The sequence below is a fragment of the Lissotriton helveticus genome, chromosome 9 (assembly GCF_964261635.1).
Source record: "Lissotriton helveticus chromosome 9, aLisHel1.1, whole genome shotgun sequence".
Lineage (NCBI taxonomy): Eukaryota > Metazoa > Chordata > Amphibia > Caudata > Salamandridae > Lissotriton > Lissotriton helveticus.
The window spans coordinates 1238277521-1238299667 of record NC_136070.1 but is presented as its reverse complement, the minus strand read 5'-3'; the positions used below and the strand labels follow the sequence as shown (position 1 = coordinate 1238299667).

The 22147-nt window shown below is 43.1% G+C and overlaps 1 protein-coding gene across 2 annotated transcripts in view; it reads right to left on the bottom strand.

Moving 5' to 3' along the window:
* PODXL2 (podocalyxin like 2) overlaps window positions 1–22147 on the bottom strand; it is a 272175-nt gene that overhangs the window by 179148 nt on the left and 70880 nt on the right. The gene's annotated exons all lie outside the window — the stretch shown is intronic.

Below are 22147 nucleotides of genomic sequence, written 5' to 3'. Positions count from 1 at the left end.
TCATATTTATTAAAACATAATATAAATAATAAATATGCAATATTATTACCGTTGGATAGCGTAGGGGTAAAATTACTATTCCCACTCCAGAGAGTGCAACAGTAGGAAAAGCGTTGGATAGAGTAGGGGTAAAAACTACTATTCCCACTCCAATGAGTGCAACAGTAGGGAAAGCGTTGGATGGCGTAGGGGTAAAAATTACTATTCCCACTCCAGAGAGTGCAACAGTAGGGAAAATGTTGGATAGCGTAGGGGTAAAAATTACTATTCCCACTCCAGAGAGTGCAACAGTAGGGAAGCGTTGGATAGGGTAGGGGTAAAAATTACTATTCCCACTCCAGAGAGTGCAACAGTAGGGAAAGCGTTGGATAGCGTAGGGGTAAAAATTACTATTCCCACTCCAATGAGTGCAACAGTAGGGAAAGCGTTGGCTAGCGTAGGGGTAAAAATTACTATTCCCACTCCAGAGAGTGCAACAGTAGGGAAAGCGTTGGCTAGCGTAGGGGTAAAAATTACTATTCCCACTCCAGAGAGTGCAACAGTAGGGAAAGCGTTGGATAGCATAGGGGTAAAAATTACTATTCCCACTCCAGAGAGTGCAACAGTAGGGAAAATGTTGGATAGCGTAGGGGTAAAAATTACTATTCCCACTCCAGAGAGTGCAACAGTAGGGAAGCGTTGGATAGGGTAGGGGTAAAAATTACTATTCCCACTCCAGAGAGTGCAACAGTAGGGAAAGCGTTGGATAGCGTAGGGGTAAAAATTACTATTCCCACTCCAATGAGTGCAACAGTAGGGAAAGTGTTGGCTAGCGTAGGGGTAAAAATTACTATTCCCACTCCAGAGAGTGCAACAGTAGGGAAGCGTTGGATAGGGTAGGGGTAAAAATTACTATTCCCACTCCAGAGAGTGCAACAGTAGGGAAAGCGTTGGATAGCGTAGGCGTAAAAATTACTTTTCCCACTCCAGTGAGTGCAACAGTAGGGAAAGTAAATACTTCATATATTATTTAAAAAAATAGATATATTAATATCTATAAAAAACGAATTAAAAGTAATTACCAATTCAATATAATATAATAATAATTATATTAAAAATACAAATTAAAATAAATTATTACAATTAGTTACCTATTAATTTAAATTAATTACAAATTAACAAAGAATTAATTAGCAATTAAAAATTAATTCAAAATTAATTCAAAATAAATACCAATACATAAATTTACATATTTAATTAATTATAATTAAATTACTTCCCACCCTATTCCCCTATAAACCCACAACCCGCTACAGAAAATAAATTTGTAAAATTAATATAATTATCAATTAATCAATTAAATAAAATTAATTGGTAATTAAAATTTAATTAATTACCAAATAAAAATTAATTAACAATTGATTCAAAATAAATACCAATAAATAAATTTACATATTTAATTAATTATAATTAAATTACTTCCCACCCTATTCCCCTATAAACCCACAACCCGCTACAGAATTAAATTACGCAAAAATTAAATAACATAAAATTCATTAATTAAAATAAATTATAACATAAATACACACTTTTCACACATATAATAACATAAAAAACACTATAAAAAATTCGATATTATTAAAAATTCGATAAATAATAACCTATATTATATACTTCGATATTTTGACTTTCTATATTTTTAAAATTCGATATTACATTACTTACCTTAAAAACGATATTTTTGATGACCATATTCTGTCCATTCGATATTTTGTCCATTCTATATTTTGAAGTCGATATTTTGTCCATTCGATATTTTGAAATCGATATTTTGTCTGTTTACCAGTAAGCGCTATACAAATGCTACAATACAATGCACAATAGTGTCCCCTCAGATTGCACCCTATTTCAAAAAGCCTCTTGACAGAATATTTCTAAAACCTGTATGAATATTTGCCCTTAAATTAAAACGATTGTTTTCCTTTCTTTCTATTCAATGATCCTCTTCTTATCTTCCATCCTCCGCATGCCTTCCCTCTCTGAGTATAGGCTACTTTAATTTGCATGACTATCAGCTTTATTCTCTATTATTTTATTTCTGCAAATTGCCTACTCCTCATTCCAAAGATTGCAAATTCTCCTTCTTTGAAACCATATCCCTGCAGCCCAAAAATATTTTAGGCCTGATTACGATCTTGGTGGATGGGATACTCCGTTGTGACGGATATCTCGACCGCCATATGACAATTTCATTATATTCTATAGAACCTGTAATACGGTGGATAGGATACCCATCACATTTGTGACGGCATCAGCAAAGATTGTAATCAGGCCCCTAATCTCCTCCAGCCTGTCTATTCACCACATCAACCATCTGCATGAACTCACATACCCCTCCCCCACTAATGATCACACTTAACACCTATTAATTTAATCGACCACAAATACTGGATAACAGGCATGGCATGGTTTCCTTGAGAGCACAGACTGCTTCCAATAACCAAAAATAAGCTTTAGAGACTGGATTAGCCACTAACCGTGGGTTCTGGAGTAGCAGGCTACTCACCACAAAGCACTTCAACGCCTCGTCGAGGTAGTAAGCGCTCTATAAATTAATTTCCACTACAATACAATCCTTATGCTTAAACAGTCTTCAAGTTATAGTAGTAAAAGTCCAAAATGCCTTTCCCTTGCATCAGTGAAAATTGTATTTCTCTAGGATATGCATTAAACTAAAAAAAAATTCTTTAAATGTTCAACGCACACTTATCTACTGAGAAGCACGTGAACAGTTCTATTAGAATTATTTGGAAGGGTTATTTATTTTTTCTCTACTTTTTTATTTCAAGAATATGGCCACTATATCTAGCTAGTATGATTATTTTCATTTCTTTTTGTTTTAGTGGCATATGCTTGCAATGAAAAAAAATCAACCATCGCACCAGCTTGCCAATACCAGACCTACTGACTTTACCAATCCCTTTTTAAGTCTCTTCTTGAATATGGGAACAGAGGAGCCATGGTTGATCTGTTTGGTAAGAATGCATTCCAAATCTTATGTGTACTTATGCATATGTCCGGCAAACCTAGCATGTACAAAACAAACAAAAATACATAACTTACATATGGGTGCAAACATAGTTTAAGATTGCTCCAACATTATCCATCACCCCCTTTCTTTTTATTAAGAGGGACATGAGATATTCACCTGCCATACTGGGAATGTTTTAAAAGGCCAGGACTGTACCAGTCCCTGAAGACCAAGCAGGTTCAGAGTTTTTAAAATACGACAGCTCAGTCTGTTAAGCTCCCGTTGCTGAGATCTGAGTGAAGTCTGCAGGTCACAGACTGAACTATGTGCAGGGTAAACTCTGCCTTTCGTCATTCAGAGGTCAATACAACAGGTACCACCGATTTAGGGATCATAACACTTATTATGGACAGCATTACACATGAGCGGGACTCCAGCACCAGACACTATATAAAGAACTCAGGGGCATATTATCAAGGGCACTATCGCCGCTTTAGCTGGACTTTTTCCCACTAAAGCGGCAATATTTGTATCGCCCTATTAGCAAGCTGTTGCTAACAGCAGTTAGCGACAGCTTTTCGGTGATAGCGAGCGGTTTGGGGCCCGCTTTGCATGTCAGCGATATTAATCGCTAATGACATGCAAAGTGGGCGTACCCAAACTGTTAGCGACTGAAAGCAGTCGCTAACATCGCTATAGCCTATTATCAACACAGGCACAGCGATAAAAAAAATTCACGCTAAGCTCGAATATCGCCAAAAACTAACACCTGCTCAGACCACTTCTTAACCTGTATATCCAATGGAAGTTGCATATTCAGGTTAAGACCCTATTGGCGTTAATGCCTGAATATTGCTGGATTCCCAGCGATATTCACGCATTTCTCCGCTATCGACGGATATTTTATCGCTGTAGAGATAAACATTGCTAATAGCATATTATCTCTGCGATAAAATCTGGCGATGCGCTGCGATAAAAAAAATATCGCTAAGCTCATTTAGCGATAAATATCGCTAGTTGTTGATAATATGCGCCTTAGTGTTATGCTAACATTTTCATTTTTAGCACACTGATTCTCTTTCTGATTTCCCAGCAGCAAGTTCATAAACTGTTACTGATAAAATAGCCCATAAAAAATCAACAGTCGCTTCCAAAAACCAGCTTGAGGGCCGTGCGACGAGTTGCACCGCACCGGGCGCTGACTTCGGTTGGGGGTGACGTTTTTGCAAGTATATTATGGTTTTAGAAGCACCTGCTGTTGCGTTCCCGGCCTCCAGCTAATTTTTAGGCATTAATAAAAAGGTCAAGATAATGCCAGTGATTAATTGTCTTCATGTAGAGAGATGGGAGTTTTGTCTACTGGAAGTTTTGACTCACTGTACGTTAGCGCAGAGGGTTAATGTCCCTGCTGCAAAGGACGTGCACCTTCAGATCACAAAGTGCATATAGGATTGATAAGTCAGTGGGTTACGGCTTTTGCTGGAGAGATCATTTCGTTAGGTGCAGTTTATTAAGTAAAAATCCTAACATAGAGCAGTGAGCTATTTACTGTCATCAAAGAGCTGCATAGAAACTGCAAGGGATATGTTAGAGCATTATGATTTTTCCTCAGTGTTTTATTATCTTGAAGTTACAAAAAGGATTAATTTATATAGAAATCCACCATTATTAAAGAGAACTCCACCATGGTTTTACGTTTTAAATTTTTAGTTTGTGGTTCCCCATACCAAGCACTCTCAAACTATCTTGCTTACCAGTGTGCCTGACATGTGACTCCTACACCTTGTGGTACTCTGTCTTATGTAACATTTCCTGTACACTGATATACACATGTATGAATGATTGTCTCTCTGTAATGTGTGAGTGACACACAGTGTCGGCTCTACCCTAAGGGGGAGGAACATCACCCCCGCCAAGCAGTGAAAGAAAGAACAAATAAAACGTTATGTTATGTTCTTAAAATTTCTCAAGCGCTACTGTAATCCTAAGGTATCCTGGCGCTGAGCACTGCCTAATTGGTTCCCGTGGAGTGAGACGGTTATAATGTGAATAACCAGGTTTTCAGCCCTCGCCTGAAGGAGAGAAGCTCGGTTGAATTTCTGAGGTGAAATGGAAGGCTGTTCCAAGCCTTGGCGGCGGAGGTAGTAAAGCTCCTGCCACCCCAGCGAGCTTTTTTTAACTGAGGGAACAATCAATTGTTTTGCTGTCAGAGAGCGTAAAGTTCCTCTAGGGGCATACCATTGAAACTGTTGTTTCAGGTAGGCTTGGGCGGTAGATTCCGTTCCGCTCACGGAATTTGGGTAATTTGGGTAATTTAACGTTCCACGGAGAAAGGCGAATTGCCAAACATTCTACGATATGCGGCTTCACGGAATTTTTTGCTTGTTTGCGCTCTCAACATACGTGCTCACGAGATATTTCCCCCCGAGCACGCAAACAGCGTTCGCGAACAGGAAAAAAGCATTGCGAATGGGCGAAACAAGCAATTCCGCGTGTTCGTGGAAATTTTGCATGTTCGCGGAGATTTTTTGCTGTTTCGCGGAGCTTTGCGTAGCAAGATTACGTAAATTCCGCCCCATCCTAGTTTCAGGTAGTCCGGACCATTGCCATTTAATGCCTTGAAGACTGTGCAAAGGGCTCTAAATTGGGCCCGATGTTTCACTGGAAGCCAGTGAAGCTGATTTAGTTCCCTCTTGACTGAAACAAACCTAGGTGTGCCTGTCAGTAGCCTGGCAGCTGCGTTCTGCACTACTTGGAGTTTGTTCATAGGTCTCTTTTGGATATTCAGGTAAAGACTGTTACAATAATCCAAACGTGCCAAGACAAGAGCTGTAACCACCATCCTCAGGCTGTCACCCGAAAGAAGAAACTTTATTTTCCTCAGAATTCTGAGGTAAAAGAAACATGAAGAGACAACCCCGCTAATCTGATCTCCAAAGGTGAGTTTCTTGGCTACTATCACCCCCAGGTTTTTCACCTTCTCAGCAAGTTCCTGGAGTGTTCCCAGTTCCTTCGGCCACCAATCCGGTGTCCAGATGGTCATGTTGTTGCCGAAGATGATAACTTCTGTTTTTCCAGAATTAAGTCTCTGGCAATTGGAAGCCATCCATCCATCCTGAGATGGCTTTCATGCAGTCGTGACATTTCATAACAGTTTCAGATTCATGGCCACGCTGAAGGGACAAAACTATTTGTGTGATAATAACTCAAGGTTATTATCACTGTATTTGTTCCTGCTGCACAGATGTGTGGGGCAGGAGGGGCTGCTCTGCTCTCAGAGCAGGGGAGGAGTGGTTTGCTCACTCCAAGTGCGCAATGACTGTTTGGCCAGCCCTCTCGGGCCAGCCACAGTCATGCACACGTCGCATGTTCTCCATGCAAACTGCATTACAGCCTGCGTGGAGAACATGCCCAGGCCCCCGTTCCCTGGCTGAGTGCCAATCCACGGTGCTCAGACCAATCACAACTCTACATTGCAGCGTTGTGATTGGCTTAAGGGAGGGACTAAACTAATTAGATGCATCTGAGAGAGAGTGGCTATGGAGACTTGAGGGGCACTTTTAAAGGGTGATAGTGAATAAATCCATGGCGGAGGTGATCAATTGGGGGTGGCACCGAACATTGTCACACTAGGCGCCACCAGCAGTAAAGCCGGCCCAGCACATAAAACAATGTATCCCCTCACGTGACAAGTCATGGTGGTTGAGGAAAAGAATATTGATGAGCAGAGGGGGTGGGGCAATGTTATTCTTCAAAATGGCCGACCAATCCCCGCCTCTGTGAGCAGACCACGGGCTCACTCACGAAAAGTGCAGCACAGTTCCTGCGGCAGCAAGTTTAGCAAGGATTGGCAGAGCCGCTGCCTGGCTTGCATTTTTTAGTCCTGCTGCAGCGAAAAAGCAAAACAAAACAACGACTGCTTTCTGCATACAATGCATCTATGAGATAAATAATTTATAGTGCGATGATTCATGTACCTTTCAAATGCAAAACAGTCCCTCATCATGCATTGCAATGCAAGCACTTCCAAGGAGGTGGAATGAGGCACCAAACTGCCAACAGCATCAAGTGAGTGGGATGTCCTCTCTGTGGAGCCGAAGACCACTCGATGTGCATTTGGAAGAATTGTTAACAATAGGTGAGCAGCCAGCAGCGCCGTCAAGCCAGACTTAAAACCAAAGGGAAGAAGCTGCAAGGGGTATGGATTCTCCACAATCCTCTTAGTGTACACAGCCAGACTGGGAACCAGACATGCTGATAGAAAATCAATGTATTGATCCTACAAGGCCGGTTCAAGCTGCAGTCGATATGGAATCGATCTGTGTTCTGCTGTGATCCAATTGTGATCATTCCTTATTTCCAATATTTTGCCTGAACGTTTCAGCATTGGAACAGCCCCCAATACAAAGCTAAAGAGAACATAGGGGAGCCCTATGTATGAAAACACTTTCTCCTTTTGAAAGTCTGTGCTACGCAAAAGGACATCTCCGGGTTAAAACGTCTTTACAACTTGCGACGTCAGCATCGCAATTCCTCGTAAACTGCAAACACCAGGAAGTTGTTGAGGAGCACCCACCCCACGCTTCCTTACTCAACAGGAAGTTGTTGAGGGGCATTCACCCCTACCCTTCCTTACGCAACAGTAAGTTGTTATGGGGCACCAACCCCATGCTTCCTTACTCAACAGGAAGTTGTTGAAGGGCACCAACCCCATGCTTCCGTACTCAACAGGAAGTTGTTGAGGGGCACCAACCCCATGCTTCCTTAGTCAACAGGAAGTTGTTGAGGGGCACCAACCCCATGCTTCCGTACTCAACAGGAAGTTGTTGAGGGGCACCAACCCCATGCTTCCTTACTCAACAGGAAGTTGTTGAGGGGCACAAACCCCATGTTTCCTTACTCAACAGGAAGTTGTTGAGGGGCACCAACTCCATGCTTCCTTACTCAACAGGAAGTTGTTGAGGGGCATACACCCCTACCCTTCCTTACCCAACAGGGAGTTGTTAAGGGGAATCCACCCCATCCTTCCTTACGCAACAGGAGGTTGTTGAGGGGAATCCATCCCCAAGCTCCCTTATGCAACAGGAGGTTGTTGAGGGAAATCCATCCCCAGGCTTCCTTATGCAATAGGATGTTGTTGAGGGGAATCCATCCCCAAGCTTCCTTATGCAACAGGAAGTTGTTGAGGGGCACCAACCCCACGCTTCCTTAAGCAACAGGAAGTTGTTGAGGTGCACCCACCCCACACTTCCTTACTCAACAGGAAGTTGTTGAGGGACATCCACCCCATGCTACCTTCCTCAACAGGAAGTTGTTGAGGGGCTGCCACCCCACGCTTCCTTACTCAACAGGAATTGTTATGGGACATCCACCCCACGCTTCCTTACTCAACAGGAAGTTGTTGAGGGGCATCCACCCCACGCTTCCTTACTCAACAGGAATTGTTATGGGACATCCACCCCCCGCTTCCTTACTCAACAGGAAGTTGTTGAGGGGCACCCACCCCACACTTCCTTACTCAACAGGAAGTTGTTGAGGGACATCCACCCCATGCTTCCTTCCTCAACAGGAAGTTGTTGAGGGGCTGCCACCCCACGCTTCCTTACTCAACAGGAAGTTATTGAGTGGCATCCAATCCCATGCTTCTTTATGCAAACTGAAGTTACTGAGTGGCATCCATCCCCACACTTCTTTATGTAACAGGAAGTTGTTGAAGGTAATCCACCCCCACGCTTCCTAACGCAACCGGAAGTTGTTGAGGGGAACCCACCCCCACGCTTCCTTATGCAACAGGAAGTTGTTGAGAGGAATCCACCCCCACACCTCCTTACACAACAGGAAGTTGTTGAGGGGAATCCACCCCCATGCTTCCTTATGCAACAGGAAGTTGTTGAGGGGACTCCACCCCCACACGTCCTTACACAACAGGAAGTTTTTGAGGGGACTCCACCACCGAAACATGGTTACGATTCACAAGGACATGCACTGAAAAGTTAACCACTACCACTGTAAGTCGGTAACCACTCACATAGTGGTGCTTGTCCATATCCTGAAGGGTGACAGAAATGTTGTAACAATTATTTTCAGCTTAAAAGTATTTCTTTTAACTACACTTCAGTTCTAATGAATTTACTGGGGGATTCGGATTACCTAAATATGGGAATGGAAATAGGAAATACATCCCATCTTCCCAAGGAACAAAAAAGACATCATACAATTCAAACTGCAACAAGCGAGCATCACAGACTATATAAGACACACAACTGTCTTTCATGCAAAACACCAAAATACTCAGTAACACAATCAGACAAACTAAACCATTTAAGACACCTCTAAGACCTACTGCAATACATAACATACCTATGAGATGACGTAGTGAATGCCTCAAACCCAATAGAGATAACCATCCCACAGAGTAAAACTCCAACTACCATTTAAGAAACACTAACCGGTAGCGGGTACTTACTCAATAATACGAACACGACCCCTAAAGCCATTGCATAGTTATTTATTGAACATATCAGGTACTTCCTAGCTTAAAGCAGAGACAAATAACAAGGCAAGTGGAAGGGTTGTCAAAGCATCAGTCAAATTATATTTGTTCTTTGAGCACTCCTTGTAGATTAGCAAAAAGACCATTTGTTGCAATCTGGCGCACTCTTGTGGCCATTTGTGGTGACTCCATAAGGCAACGCCCTTCCACATCTCAGCTCCCCAGCTCCGCAAGTTCTAGTGCATTTGATGAATCTAAAGCAGGTTTTTGGCTGCGGAGCACAGGGAACATTTACAGATGCAGTGCTGCAATTGGTTGCTGGAGAATTTTGGATCTTTCCCATAGGTGTATAGGTTGTGTGGCAGATAGCCCTGAACTTGGTTCGGGCATGAACCGGAAGCTAGTATGACCGAAGGGTACATGGGCTTTTTTCCAATTACAGTCCTGAAGAAGTGAATGGGCCACTTGGAAAAAGGCATTCTATTGGCAGGCCCAGATAGTATGAGTTGGTGCAGCTAAGCCAAGTATTTGTGTTGGCTTCCCAACCTCTAAACAGCTCTCTGAGAGGAGGAAGGGACACTAAAAGGATGATGTCCTGGAATAGGCGGAGGTATTTTTGGGGTGTACTGACCACAATACAGTCTGTGCATTGAACATTTTTAAGCCAAGAGTGACTCCTAGATTAGGCGTGATTGGCCGACCCAAGATGTGTGTAGGAGTTTGGATGGATGGAGATAGACAATGTACATATATGGCCCACTTTATGTCAAAGAAGGCCACATCTGCCAGGGGCTACTGTCATGCCTAGAACACCTACATTACATCTAGGACAGCCACCCTAAGCCAGGGGCCTCATAGTGCCAAGACTGACTACCACAATCTTTATCAGTGTCACTGCCACCTCCATCTCCACTCGATTAACATTAATCCCATTTCCCATATTCTCCCTTTTCCGAATCTCTGTTTCTTTCTCTGGCTTATCACATTATTACCTTTTTTATCACGTTGCTTCTTTGTATGCTTTTCATCACTCTCCGAGTTCACTCCTCTCGCTTCCCTTTCTATTTTTAACCCCTTACCTCTTTCTTCACTTTCTGCATTGCTCCCCTTCCTCTACCCTTCCTCAAAAGGATCCTTACCACCTTTATTTATTGAGGAGTTTTTATATAGCGCTTGAATCTGTCTTTGTATCTCTCTTTATTTATTTCTGCCTTGATGTCTTCAATTTTCCCCACATCATTCTGCATTTCCCTCTGTCTTTCTGCTATTATTTCTATGTCCTGTCATTTTCCATTGATTTCTATGTTTCTAGTTTTCTATTGTCCTTCTTTCTTTTGCTTTTAATTCTTTCTACTTTTTCCCTTCCCCCATCTATTGTTCTTTCTTTCATCCTTAGCTCCTTCCTGACCCTTTTAGCTTGTTCTTTCTTTCTTCTTACCTTTTTTCTGTTTAATTGTTCTCTCTCTCTTCTTTCCATCTGCATCTCTCGAATCCCCATCTTTTCATCTTTTACCTCTTATCTCTCTTTGTTATAATCTTTTAGATCTCATATGTCTTCCTTGCCCTTATAGCCCCTTTTCATTTGCTTCATTTATATTTCGTCCTTTTCCCCGTTTTTCTCTTTCCTTCTTTCTCCTTCTTTTGTTTCTTTGTGCCTTGTGTTCAAAGAATGCATTTGGTAAAAGTGGTTGCAATTTGTGCCGACTTTTACGAAAGGCAATGGTATTTTGAGAACCGAGCCATGGATACATACTTTCAGGAATTGTAAGATGGAAGGGACATCCTAAATATGGGCCTTCAAATTTTCAATTCAGTAAGTGCTCGAAAACCTATTGTGAAATTCGGTAACTTGTTACTGAATCAGAATTTGAGTTTTCAACGTACCCATTAAGCTCTTCTGTGGTCACACAGGCTTTGATTTTGCAAATCGCAGCCTTTGTGACTGCAAAATAGCTTTGCACATAAAGCTCTTTGTTCATATTTCTTTCTGTTCTCTAAACTTTCTTTTTTCCCACGTGTTATTTTCCCCTTTCGTTCTTTTGTTCCTTCCTGTTTTCTCTCCTTTCTTTCTCCTCCTTTCTCTGTCTTTTCCGTTTCTACCCTTCTCTCACTATTCCTTTGATTCTTTCTTCTGTTTCTCTCCCTTTTCTTATTCCCTCGGTTTTGTTACCCTCTTTAATGTTTTGTCGTAGCCCAGTTTCACAACTCTTCTACCCCTTTTGACATTGTCCACTCTCTTTTCTTTTTTTCTTTTTCTGCATGTTTCATTCTTTCTCTCCGTTTCTTTATTTTTCTTCCTCCTCACTCTATTTATGTTTCTTTGTCTCTTTTTCTCCATCTCTCCTTTCTTCCTTCGTTTCTTTTGCTCTCTTTGTTCCGCTTTCTTGCCCTTTGTTCTTTCTTCCCACTTTCTTTTTCCCTTTCCCTCTTGTTTCCCTTTCACAATTTTCACCCTTTTTATCTTTCTTCCATCATCGTTCTGTCTTGCTTTCTTTGCTTTTGTTTTATTTTTTGTTTTCATTGTTTTCTTTCTCTGCATTTCATTCTTTCACCCTTTCTTTCAATCTTCTGCCTTTTGTTTGCCCTTTCCCACTCAGTTTCTCATTCCAGCTCTATCTTCTTCCTGTTTCGTTCTCATTTTCTTCCTTCCTTTCTTTTTTCTTGACTCCTTCTACTCCTTTCTTCGTCTTACGCCCTTTCCTTTTTCTTCCTTTCCTTTTTTCTGTTTCCTTTTGCCTATAATTTTCTTTCTTTCCTTCTCTCTTTTTGCCCTTTTTCTTTCTTCCTGTTTCTTGCCTTCTTTATTTCTCCCTTTATTTCCTTCCCCATTCTTCTTTCTTTGTCCTTTTTAGGTCTCGCCTGTCAATGCGCATGCGCATTGAGGAGAGCGAGACTATGGGGGCTTAAACAGAGCTTACCGAGATCAGGCGATTCCCAGGCGATTTCTTGCCGTGCATGTGAAAGCGCGTGCACAATGCCACCAGCCGCTTGCCTCGCATTACGACATCAAAGGCGGCCGCGTCTCAGGCCCCTGCTGCTTCACACCCTCATGCCGCTCTCCCCGCTCCGCCCCCTCCCCTGCCCGCCGTGTCGCATTTCTCCTCCCCCCTCCCCACAGCAATGCATTCCGTGTCATTTATTTTCTATTCGGAAAATAGCGTATCGCGGTTTTCTTAACGGTATTAACATTTCTAGTGATTTAACTTGCTTTGCATTGGTGGTACTGAAAGCTCAGACAGGATACACGCATGCTGCCCAACCTCCCAAGCCGTAGGCATCGATCCGCTCATGTGATCCATTCTCGCCATGGCTGCGTCAGGCAGCGGTGCCGCTGCGGCTCTCGCGCTACTTTTATTTGCGCTGTCAGCTTCGCAAAGGTAAACGCGCCGAGATGATCCGTTATTTGGTCTGCCCTTCTCACGTACGGCTTTTAATTTCAACGCTATCGGTTTTGTCTTGTGTTCCACCTCACCCCGTTACAAAATACAAATCTAAAATTACTAATTTGCCACGTGGCCGTCTTTGCTGTATTCCGTATGTTCTCTGTGACGGTTGCGCTCCGGAAATAACACAAAATAACTGAAATTGCTTTAAATTCTACCGCTCATGCTTCAGACGTACGAGGCAGGTTCCGCCCCTGCTGCTTCACACCCTCATGCCGCTCTCCCCGCTCCGCCCCCTCCCCTGCCCGCCGTGTCGTATTTCTCCTCCCCCCTCCCCACAGCAATGCCCTCCGCCGCCCGTACTTTCACTTTGACGGCCGCAGGCCGTCTAAGTGTGTAAATTCCGTGTCCTTTATTTTCTATTCGGAAAATAGCTTATCGCTGTTTTCTTAACGGTATTAACATTTCTAGTAATTTAACTTGCTTTGCATTGGTGGTACTAAAAGCTCAGACAGGATTCACGCGTGCTGCCCAACCTCCCACGCCGCAGGCATCGATCCGCTCATGTGATCCATTCTCGCCATGGCTGCGTCAGGCAGTGGTGCCGCTGCGGCTCTCGCGCTACTTTTTTTTGCGCTATGTTTGAAAAGTAACGATGCACCACATCCACCACACCCACCACCACCACATCCACCACACCCACCACCACTACATCCACCACCACATCCACCACCACATCCACCACCACATCCACCACCACCACATCCACCACCACCACATCCACCACCACATCCACATCCACCACCACATCCACCACCACCACATCCACCGCATCCACCACCACATCCACCATCACCACATCCATCACCACATCCACCACCACATCCACCACCACATTCACCACCACATTCACCACCACATCCACCACCACATTCACCACCACATCCACAGCATCCACCACCACCACATCCACCACCACATCCACCACCACACCCACCACCACCACATCCATCACACCCACCACCACAACATCCACCACCACCCCATCCACCACCACCACTGCATCCACCACCACCACCACATCCACCACCACCACCACATCCACCATCACCTCCACATCCACCGCCGCATCCATCACCATATCCACCGCCGCATCCACCACCGCATCCACCACCACATCCACCAACACATCCACCACCACCACATCCACCACCACATCCACCGCATCCACCACCACCACATCCACCACCACATCCACCACCACATCCATCACCACATCCACCACCACACCCACCACCACATCCACCACCACACCCACCACCACCACATCCATCACACCCACCACCACTACATCCACCACCACCACTACATCCACCACCACCAACACATCCACCACACCCACCACCACCACATCCACCATCACCTCCACATCCACCGCCGCATCCACCACCGCATCCACCACCGCATCCACCACCACATCCACCAACACATCCACCACACCCACCACCACCACATCCACCACCACACCCACCGCATCCACCACCACCACCGCATCCACCACCACCACCACATCCACCACCACATCCATCACCACCACATCCACCACCACATCCACCACCACATCCACCATCACCACCACATCCACCACCACATCCACCATCACTGCCACATCCACCACCACATCCACCACCACCACATCCACCACCACCACATCCACCGCATCCACCACCGCATCCACCACCACATCCACAACCACATCCACCAACACATCCACCACACCCACCACCACCACATCCACCATCACCTCCACATCCACCACCACATCCACCATCACCGCCACATCCACCACCGCCACATCATCCATCACCACATCCATCACCACATCCATCACCACATCCACCACCACATCCACCACCACATCCACCACCACATCCACCACATCCACCACACCCACCACCACCACACCCACCACCACTACATCCACCACCGCATCCACCACCACCACTGCATCCACCATCACATCCACCATGACATCCACCGCCACATCCACCACATCCACCACCATCGCATCCACCACCACATCCACCACCACATCCACCTGACAAAGGTATTAATTTTGCTATTTTCAAAACCAACACAAAAAAAGTCAAACTTTCCTAATGCGAGACCTATTGCATTTTCAATGCTTGTTCTTTTTATCTCTTCGCTCTCGATCTATGCCCTACCTTTATACTTCCACAATCATTCCCCTTTCTTACATTTTCTTTCATTCCTTCTCTCTCCCCTTCAGTATTTCTATTTACCTGTCACTCTCTTTTTCCCATTGTTATCATTTCCTTTCCTCTCTGTCTCTCTTACTGTATTCCCTTGGCAACCATTGGCCTCGCCCCTGTCTTGTTATTATCTTGGTCACAGAGATGCAGACAGAAGGAGGCACATAAAGTTTTTGAGTGACTCAGCTGACCTAGTGTGACAACCACCACTACAGCTGCCAGAATGCCACTGTCTTGCCCCCTCAAAGCCTCTTAGGATGAAGATATCACAAAGCTGTTTTAACTCAGAAGTAAATATGAGCAAATTTGGCTTCAATTTACTACACAGATTGTTGGCTTTTGTTGAAGACAGACCCAGACAATTTTTTTTTTTGCTGCTTACACATTGTCGCCCCCCAGTGGGACAGGCATCCTCTCTGAGCCAGGCAAAATGTATCCAGCATTGGCACACAGGACCCTATGACGCAGGTGTTCCCTAAGACCCAAATAAAATCAAGCTAACCCCGATTTCCTTGGCTCAAACCCTGAACAGACGTGTGCCCTGATTCATGTGCACTCCCATCTCTCATTTACGGGACCTGATATCCAACTAGCCATCTTCAGCCAAGTTAGGGTGACCAGATCTTGAGAACCAAAAACCGGGACATTTTGCAAAAATAGAAGGAGGACTACAATTTTACATCAGCCGGAGCAGTGCAGAATGACAGCTCTTACCAACATAGGAACACAAAAGAAGCAGTAAGGAAATAAATAAAATTTGATTTCTGAAGCCAGCATGGTACCTGTTAATTAAATTGCTTACTTATAACAGCTGCTCACTAGCACAACTTTAGAAAACCCAAGAAGTGCCAAGGTTTCAGTTGACCCCCTCTAAAAACCGGCACATGAAACAAAATTGCAGAAGTCTGCCGGGTTGCGCGGGTGAAAACCCAGAACTGTCCGGGCAAATCCGGGACGCCTGGTCACCCTAAGCTAAGTTGATTCTCCAAATTGCCGGGATAGGAAGTGACATCATACACCCTTTGACCTCTGACACTCTTACCAACACATCACCACCTACTTAATGCATCAGAACACAGGGATGGGGAGGAGTTTAAACAGGAATTTCAGAGACATTCATATTGTCTGTTCCAGTCAGATACTGCGTTCGTGTCCCCAATGACCAGGGGTGGTAAGGGCAGTGCCAGGGAGCGGTAGGGGGCTCCAGGAGAAGCCAGGAGAAGCAGCTGCAGGCTTGGCCTATCCTAAATTAAAGCACGGGAAAATCCCTCTTTTCTTCTGGAATGTTGTGTAGCCGAGGTTCTTTCTGCCTCCACAGCCGGATCCAGAAATAGCCGGGCCCGGAAGCACGTTGCTTCACCTTCGGATTGTGCGCCATGCAGCCCCCTGGGCTGCTAATAATTACATTGCAGAACCCGGGTCTTATTACATGGTGGGCGCATGCCGGTTGCCAGGCAACGACACTGTATTTTTAACCACAGCTGCCAGTCAGCTGAACATTAAAGCAATACCTGTTCAGCTTTCATCCAACTGACCCAGCGTATTGTTTGGAGATGCTAAAAGAAAAAGTGTTTGCGTCAATAATGTTTGACCCTCTTGCGACTTGCACAAAAATATCCACCCAACTGCTGCAGGGTAGAAATAACACCACATTATAAGAGTCCTTGCTAAAGCCAATAGACATTTTTTTATTATTTGCTAACACAAGAAAGAAACACATTGGTTGTATATCTTTCTCTGTTCAAGAAGCCACATTATGAAATTCAATACCCCCTGACATATGATCCATGGATAACTATCTTATCCTCGGAAAACTACTCAAGAGTTGGCTCTTTCCTACATGGCCACCATACTCAAAACCCAAATGTACAGCAAATGCCTGTGTATGTAAACATGTATAATATTGATTATATGTATGTATTTAGATATGTGCTGGTCTTTTTACAAATATATATACTACTTATGGTTTAAACATTTATAGGCATTCTTATAGGTCTGCTTAACGAATGTATATATCACTTATGGTTAACCAATATGTATTTTTTTATGCTTAACATGTTTATAAGTCACTACATAGTTTATATATATGTTATTTGATTATATCAGTGCTTAGTTTGTAAAAAATCAAAGTGCCTGGGCTCTTGTCAGGAGGCAACGGCAGCTTGCGACACCTATTGCCCCTGCCAGCGCTGCCAGTGGCAGTACCAGCACAACTACTAACCATCACCCTGCTACAAGTGTGACAATTCAAATTATTCCATGCCCCCATTGCTGTAATAAAGGCCTGGGCTATTTGTAGTGTTGTGTGAGTTAGCAATGTCGGAACCCTTGTGGCTGCTGATGGACTCTGTAGAACTGTGACATGAGCGTAGCAAAGTGAATGCCAGTTTTTATACGGAAAGCCTTTCATGTTTGTGACAGATCATCAAGCATTGTAGACCATCTTTGGCAATCAAAAGGCAAAAACGCCTCCTCACATTGAACGTTGGGGTCTACAATTACTGGAATACAACTACACAATCATGCACTGTCCAGGGAAAGATCAAAACCCTGCCAACTACTTCTCAATAGTGCCTCTACAGTGAGATGGTATCCCTTCCAAGACGGCTGAAGCCTACATAAATGTCATTGTGAAATCAAACACATCAGCTGCCATTTCACTGGAACAAACCATCACTGCCACGAGTCACGATAGTGACATGTTAAACATTAGTCTTGGAACCAGCACACCGACCTCTTACCAGTGACACTGCATACCAGAAGTTTAAAAATGGCAAAGATAAATTGTCCGTTACTCATGAAGGCATCATATTGAGAGTTTTTTTAATTGTTATTTTGAAGAGTCTGCAAAAACATATAATTGAAGTGGCCCATAAAGGTCCTCGTGGAATCGTTACCGCAAAACGAACTATCCGAGCCGAGTCTAGTTTCCTCATCTTGATGAGAGAGTTGAAAGAGAATTAAAGGCTGTCATGTATGCAACTGCGTTTCATCAAAAACCACTCAACACACTTCAAACATATCAGAGTTGCCAAAACATCTAATGAAAAGAATTGCCATTGACTCCTTTGATCCTCTTGACAATGGATATCACCTGATGGTGATTGTTGATGAATACTCCTGTTCGTTTTCCATTGATAGATGATCTCTCATGTATTACTCAAGAAAAAGTAATTGAGGGATTAGACGGAATCTTCGGGACATAGGGTGTTCCTGTGATCTTAAAATCTGACAATGGTCCACCTTTCAACAATCGAGAATTCTGAGACTTTCTCAGTCATCTTAATGTGAAGCATTAGAAAAGCACCCCTCTTTGGCCACAGGCGATTGGCCTTGTTGAGCGTTTCATGAGCACCCTTAAAAACTGTTCAGAGTGCTGTATTAGAAAAGCTCGACCTAAAAACTGTCTTGAATTCTCTTCGAGCTTACCGTTCGACCCCTCACTCAACCACAGGTGAAACCCTGCAACCTTGATGTTCGGGAGCGCCATGACGACCAAGTTACCTCAATGGACCGTCAGAAGATCAAGTACTGAGGAAGAAATCAATGTAAAAGACTTGGATCATAAAAGGAAATTAAGGCCTATGCAGACAAGCATTGGCATGCAAAATGTGTTATTTTCACTAGAGGAGATCGAGTGCTTGTCCACCAGTCTAGAAAACAAAAGTCTGATGCTCCCTTCGATGCTGAGCCCTTTCGTGTTGTGACCAGCAAAGGACACATGGTGACTGCCCAACGTCCTGGGAAGTCCTTTACGTGAGATTCCTCGCATTTCCAACATGTTGGTCATCGCCCGCTAGGCACTGAAGTAAATACAGAGATTGGGTCTAAAAAGACAAGTGAAAACCCTCTGACTGCTGTTATTCCTACATTGCCAGCGCAGATCATAGACAGTTCTACTGCCCGTCCACAGTTTCCGAAGACACGGTCAAAACGTGTGATCGAAGCACCACAAAACTTATTGGAGACCTATGAATGTGTATACGTTTGTAAAAAATAGTTTTTTTTAACAGAGGAGGAGATGTAGTGTTGTGTAAATTAGCAATGACCGAAACCTTGTGGCTCCTGATGTACTCCGTAGAACTGTGACGTAAGCGAAGTAAATGCAGGTTTAGAATGCTGAGTTCATGTTACATGCAGACGAATAAAGATATGTTATACTAAGTTCCGTGTGTGGCATAGTCATTGGCTGGTACCCAGGCTGGGGAGGTCGCTACAGTGTTTTACTGTATATTCAACGAATAAACAACTGTTATACTGATGTACAGCGCCACCATGTGGCAGACTGCCATAAGTCCCGGTGCTGACAATTAAGTGTCGGTGCCGAGCACCAGAAGCCACTAGATAAAAATAAGCACTGGATTATATGTTTATAGGTCATTGTCTTATTTATTTTATCTATCAAAATGTGTAAATATGATCATTACAATTCTCTATAAGTGCTTTACTATTGAAATATTGGAGACAATTTTAAATTAGAATAAACAAATATAAATCATAAAAAATAGATAAATAGAAAAACTAAATTAATAACAATACATAGATACAGCAGCGTTATGTACAGCAACACTTGAAAGTCTGAGATTCTAACTATATGGGACTTTATATATTGACCTTTATATCTCTTTATTATTTTCCATACACACATATACCTTTCTATGTAGTTATGTATCCATATATTTATTACTTTACTTCTGTAAAAAAAAAATCTTTTACTCTCTCCAATTCACTACTCTGTCTCATCCTATACCTCTTTCAATATATCCTCTGCCTCCACTCTCTGGCTCATCCCAAACCTCGTAGCTCTACTATGATCTCGTAACAACCCTCCCTTTCTAGACTCTTTCCTCCTCTATCCCTCCTTTGACTCATCCCAAACCTTATTTTACAACTATAATCCTGCAAATAACACTTTCTAGACTCTTCCCACCTGTATCTTTCATTTGATTCATCCCAAACCTCATTTTACTACTATGATCTTGCAAATAACACTTTTTAGACTCTTCCCTCCCTTAGCCATCTTTTCACTCATCCCAAACCTCATTTTACTACTATGCTCTCCCAAATGACACTTTCTAGACTCTTCCCTCCTCTATCCCTCCTTTATCCTATTCAATCCAACTAACAGACTAACATGTCGACCGCTTGAATTAACACAACTTTTACTTCCCTATACTAATCCACTTTGGGGTATGGAGTAGCATGCTACTCGCCAAAAATCGCTTCAGCGCCTCATTAGGGGTAGTTAGTGCTATATAAATACAATTACATTTGCAACGTAAATTTACAGGAAAACCAGCAGTAAATAATCCCTTGTGCTCATCCCTGCACGCAGCCGGCTGGAAGCAGGAGACAATCAAACAGCCAATAGCATAAGGTGAAAGATGAATCCGCCAGTGGTGCCAGCCAATGAGTGATTGACAACATCTCAGACAGTCGCTAGAAGAGACTCATCGAAGAGAGCCTATGGTCAAAAGGGGCAGACCCAAACCCACTCTGTCTCTGTATATACTGCTTGCAACTGGTCTGTTTCACAGCTTTAAAATATACTCTGTGAGGATAATATTGGGGGTACAATTACAGCCAATGATAAATTCATGACTGCCAGTGAAACTGATTTACTGCCCACAATCCCCATTGCAGAGAAAACACTGCTTAAAACATACAGAAGTTACCATCAAAAATAAGTTAAGCTCTGAACGGATCTTAAAAAGGATGAGCACACATGGCCAGGTCTGGTTATGTGTGTTTACTAAAAACCCAAGCAATGATTCAGGAGTGTCTTATCCTGTAGGGGGCTATTCTTTGCCCATGAAATTAAAATGTATTTTCCTGGCCAGCGGCGGCATTTGTTTATTTGCTAAATGCATAAAATAAATTGTTCTGATGGCTGTATTTTTAGTCCGCCAGCAGTAATTAGCCACAGAGGTATTTCCAGACTGCTGGAAGTAATGCATAATTGGAACACTGGCATAATGCTTGCTTCACGCAGCCTCGCATTTTCAGTAAATAATATTGAATGGTTAAGGTGCATTAAATAAGCGAAAGCTCCTGGGAGGTCGCCCTAAGGGGCATAAAAGCTTTTTGGTTTCTCGATACAGAAAGCGCAGACTTGTGTTCAGTTGTAAAAAATGTTTATTGGTTTATTCTGAAACTTTTGAAATCATTTTATTTACCTATTAAATATTTTATGTCCTAGGAGTTAAACTGGCCTCGTTTTTGTTTCGTTTTAAAAATGTGCACAGCTTTTTGTAACATGATGTGAATTTCAAGAATAAAACACAAAGGTGATGGGCTGTCCTTTTAGTTTGTGTATTTTAGACGTAGTCTGAGTTTTAACATCACGTAGAAGAGGCCAGGAGCCTTTAAATGCTTCTTGGGCAGAATGAAATTGCATTTGAAATGATGCGGGGACTTGTAAACAACTGAGCTACTGCATTTACCAATAAAAGAAAATGATGAGAAAGTTGCATAATAAAGCAATAAAGGAAATTATTTTTTTTAAATTGTACTGAGATTAACAAATTGAGATTACATGACAATGAGATTAACTAAATAGTAATGAGATCTAACAATTCTGTATTGAGTCTATCAAGAAATCAGAAGTCTATAGCGGAGGCCACTAGGGCGCCGTGCCAGTAGTGATTCAGTTATTTTATACGGGAAACGGCCACTACAACGAGGCCGTTTCAACGAAAACCTTAACCACGCATGCATTACAACGCATGCGTGGTTACAACGACAGCCTTTACCACGCATACTTTTACTACGAGGTACGTAGTAAAGGCATGTGTGGTAAAGGGTATATATAAAAAAGGGGGGCTAAGGGGTTCCCCCCCCAAAAAAAACCACTTACCTTTAGACGAGATGTCAGGCAATCGGCATCGCAGAGGAAGAAAACTGCCGTTTTTTTTTTATGTATGACGTCACCACGCAAAAATACGTGGAGAAAGATAGGCGTGTAAATAGTATTCCGTGGTAACGCATG